Source organism: Nannospalax galili, unplaced genomic scaffold (assembly GCF_000622305.1).
Source record: "Nannospalax galili isolate Female #2095 unplaced genomic scaffold, S.galili_v1.0 scaffold957, whole genome shotgun sequence".
In the NCBI taxonomy this organism is placed as follows: Eukaryota; Metazoa; Chordata; class Mammalia; order Rodentia; family Spalacidae; genus Nannospalax; species Nannospalax galili.
The window spans coordinates 1,552,613-1,557,526 of NW_008340047.1; positions in this window are offsets into that span (position 1 = coordinate 1,552,613).

Here is a 4,914-nt window from a genome sequence, read left to right on the forward strand (position 1 = left end):
TGTTAGGTAAACATTCTACCACCTAAGCTACACCCCCAGCCTGCAGCTGATTTTTCCCTTCATGTATCTAGATTTCAACCTATCTACAACCTCCACTAGTCATTCTCTTTAAAGTCAGGAATGAGACAACAAAACCCACTTGTAAGAAGACAAGATTTTGCTATGTAATGAAGGCTAACCCCAAACTCTTTAAAATTTTTGTTTTTTAAATTGATTTGTTTGTATTTTATGTGAACGAGTATTTTGCTTGCATGTACATGCATGCAATGCCCTCAGAGGCCAGAAGATGGCACCAGATCCCCTGGAACTGGAAGGTTGTTAGCTGCTATGTGGGTGCTGGGAACTGAACCTGTGTCCTCTGTAAGAGTGGCAAATATTCTTAACTACTGAGCCATCTCTCTAATCTCCTAACCGCAAACTCTTGAGCCTCTTGTCTCAGCCTCCCAAGTGCTTGGATTACAGGCATGTGCCACCATACCTAGGTATTTTTTATTCTTAATTAATATGCATTATCTGCTCATATTAATAATATGTAATGTGATGTTTCCACATACACATACAGTGTGCACTGCCTATCAGTTTTTTTTTTTTAACTGAGAAAGGGTCACACTATGTGGTCTAGACTGGCCTTGCATATAGGACCCTTCTGCCTCGACCTTCCTTGTGCTGTGATCACAGATGTGAGGCAGCACACCTGCTTGTTAATATACTCTGAAGTGTTGTTTGATGGGCATGCTATGTGGCAGTGTGCTGTTTCACATCTCTTCCCAGCTCTCTTCAGTGACATCACACTGGCTGGAAGTACTGGGGGCAGCTCTGTGACAGAGCATTTGCCTGCCATGCATGAGGCCTGGGTTGCATCCCTAGCATTGAAAAAAAAAAAACCATCTGCCGGGCGTGGTGGCACACGCCTTTAATCCCAACACTTGGGAGGCAGAGGCAGGCTGATCTTTGTGAGTTCAAGGCCAGCCTGGTCTACATAGTGAGTTCCAGGACAGCTGGGGCTACAGGGAGACCCTGTCTCAAAAAATAAAAGACCCTCCCCCAAAAAAATACCCCACCTTAAACAAACAAGCAAATAAGGTGGCATTTGTAGCACCTCAGTTGGTAAACCTAAAAGCTAGATTTGATTTATTATTTGTGATTTTCTGGACTTAAAGAAATGATGCAGCTGGAGGTATAGTCATTGGTGTGGTTTAGGGCACAAAGCGTGTACAAACACCGGCATCTATCTCAAGTACCATGAACAACAGCAACAACAATAATAATGGAGTAAACGTTAACAATACAGATTAAACCTAAAATATACAACCATTACATTATGAATCACACAAAAAGTTAGGGAAATATTCCACAATTTAGGTTTTCTTTGTTTTGTTTTATCTTTTTGTAAGCTTATTTATTATTTTAATTTTTTATATGTATGAGTGTTTTGCATGCATGTAAGAGCACCAGTGCATGCAATGCCTGTGGAGGTCAGAAGAGGGCCTCAGAACTCCTGGAACTGGAGTTACAAATGGTTGTTAGCTGCCATGTGGATGCTGGACCAAGGTCCTCTGTAAGAGCAGCCAGGGCTCTTAACCACTGAGCCATCTCTCCAGCCCCCGTTTTGTTTTATCTTGAGATGGGGTCTTGCTATGTTGCTCAGGTTGGTCTCTTAACTCTTGGGCTCCAGGAATCTTCCTGCCTCGACCTCATGACTAGCTCAGACTACAGTCTGGTGCCACCATGTTTGTCTTTCTTCTATTATTTTTCAACTATCATCCAATTCGTCAAAGAAATCACTCACCATAATGAAGAAGTTCCAACATACATTTCATTGTTTTGCTTCCATTTTTCTCTTAATGTAAATGAAAATATGAAGCAACATTCATATTGGAACTATATTCATCAATTGTAGACCACGGATTAGCTACAGAGTCATAAATGCAGCAATAATGGGTGACATACTAGGGAAAAGCACTTGCATGTGAATTGTACAATAAAAAAATATTGTATATTTTGCCTTTATAAATTGTATTGGGGGGGCTGGAGAGATGGCTCAGCAGTTAAGGGCACTGGCTACTCTTTCAGAGGACCTGGGTTTGATTCCCAGCACCCACATGGCAGCTAACAACTGTCCATAACTTCAGTCCCAGGGAATCCAACAGCTTCTTCTGACTTCCTTGAGCACTGCATGACACAGGTGCACTTACACACGTGCAGGCAATACACTCATACACGTGAAATTAGAAAAAGAAAAAAATTTTTGAACTTTTTTAAAACTTTTATTATTTTTATTTTATGAGTATGCATGTATTGCCTGCATGTAGGTAAGTGCACCCGTGTCGTGCAACGCCTGTGGAGGTCAGAAGTGGCTGTTGGATCCCCTGGGGCTGGAGTTGTGGACAGTTGTTAGCTGCCATGTAGGTGCTGGGATTCGAACCTGGTCTTCTACAAGAACAGCCAGTGTTCTTAACGGTTGAAGGGTCTCTCCAGCCCCAGGCCTTGATACTTTATAGCCTGACCCCACTTCCTGTTCACTCTCTGCTTCCTGTATATGGATACAGTGTGACCAGACAGCCTTCTGATCCTGCCTGTACATATTAATAGTGTTTCATGTGATATTTCTACATATTCATATAGTGTGCACAGCCTATTAGGGTTTTTGTTTTTAACTGAGACAGGGTCTCACTATGTGGTCCAGGCTAGCCTTGAATGGAAGATCCTTCTACCTCAATGACTTGTTAAGCGTTTACCAGCACTCCCCTACAGATACATCTCTTTCTTTTCTGCCTTTGGACACAGATCTTGATAGTCCTGTATCCAATCAGTCCTCATGTCTTAACATTCTGATTACAGGTGTATGCCACTGTGGCAAGCTTTAAATATGTATCAATCTATAGTAGGAAAATTTAATGCTCTACAGGTCTCTGCTTTCCCTCAAGCCAATGATGATCAGAATCTACGGGTTTTTTATTTTTTATCTATTTTTTTTATCAGATGGCTCTAAAGTTTCTATGGGAGAACAGAAGCCAAGAATAGCTATGACATTTCTGAAGAACAGCGGGGCTTTGGGAAGCTTACCTACCAGACCTTAGGACTTTCTGTGAAGCTTCAAGAAAGAGCCTAGAGTCAGGCGTGGTGGTGCATACCTTTAATCCCAGCACTCGGGAGGCAGAGGCAGGCAGATCTGTAAATTCAAGGCCAGCCTGGTCTACATAGTGAGTTCCAAGACAGCTGGGGCTACAGAGAGACCCTGTCTCAACCCTGTCTCAAAAAGACCAAAAAACAAAAAACAAAACAAAAAAACCCCAGCATCTGCAAGACTCAGGGTTCCAATCCCCAAACCACAAACCACATCCCCCCCCACCAATAACAACAACAACAAACAAACAAATAAAAAGCCATAGCTTATGCAGACCTGTAATTCTACCACTGGAGAGAATGAAGCCAAAGGACCATGTAGCCTGGGCTACACAGCAAGTTTCAAGCCAGCAAAAAGATTTATCTATGGAACTTTGGTATACGACAAAGGGGCATGTCAATCATGGGGAAATGGCAGAGTAGTCTATAAATATATCTGCTTGCTCACCAAGAAGAAGATGACAGTAGAGCCAGTGGAGCCCTGTCACTCCATTCCAGATGGATAAAGGACTCTGTGTGTGTGTGTGTGTGTGTGTGTGTGTGTGACAGAGATTGAAACCATGGCTTTGTACATGCTAAGCACACACTTGGCTACAAAGCCATAACTTCAGTCCCTATTCAAATATCTTTTAGCCCCTAGAACAATAAAACATTTCTTAAACAAGGAAAAAAGACTGATGAAAATTTGATACATTTGATTGCTTTGAAAATAAGATCCTGGGCTGGTGATGCAGCTTAGTTGGCAGGAGGCTTACCTATACCATGGAACTCTGGTTTCAGTCTCCAGCACCGAATAAACTGTGTTGTTGCACAGACCAGTAATCTTAGCACTTGGAAAATGGAGGCAGGAGAATCAAAATTTAAATGTCATCTTCAGCAACACAGAGAGACTGAGGCAAGCCTGGGCTACACAGTAAGACCCTGCCTCCAAAAAAGGGGGTGGGTATAAAATACCTATAGTAAAATAAAAAGAATACAAACACCCCTTGGAAAAATGGACACACAAAAATGACATATAGTGCTCAGAAGAAAATGAGAAAGAAAGAGGGAGGAGGAGGAAAAACAGGAAGAGGAGAAGGAAGAAGAGGAGGAGGAGGAGGAAGGAGGCGTCAATGATAATCTACAAAGATGGACATAGGAAAGGGACTCAGGAACCTACTGAAAGAGTTCCCAATGACTGAAGCAAGAGTGATCTAAACAAGAAAATAAGGTAATACTGGATTATAAATTTAATAGCTGAGGTTAGCCTGAGCTACATAAGGAGACTGTCTCAAAACACCAAGGACTGGTGATATAGCTCAGTGTTATAAGGCCCTGGGTTCCACTCACAGTTCTGAGGGATCATAAAGTTCCACCCCTAGATCATTCTCCAGCCTTTTTGTTGTTGTTGATTAATTTTTGACAGGGTCTCTCTAGTCACAGCCCACCTGGAAGTCATGATGTGAACCAGGGTGGCCTCGATCTCACAGAGATCCTGGAAGTCACAGTGTGAACCAGGGTGGCCTCGATCTCACAGAGGTCCCCCTGCCTCTGCCTCCCGAGGGCTGGGATTAAAGGCGCATGCCGCCATGCTCAGCTTCTTTGTCTTTTTTTAGACAGTGCCTCCCTGTAGCCTCAACTGGCCTCACTAGGTAGACCAGGCTGGCAGAGAAAACATCTGCCTCTGCCTCCCAAGGGATGGGATTAAAGGCACATGCCATCACACCTGGCATCAGTTTTTATAGCTGAAATCAGACCCTTGGCTCTCTCCTCCCACTAAGGCTGTATATAACGGGGGGGGGGGGGGGG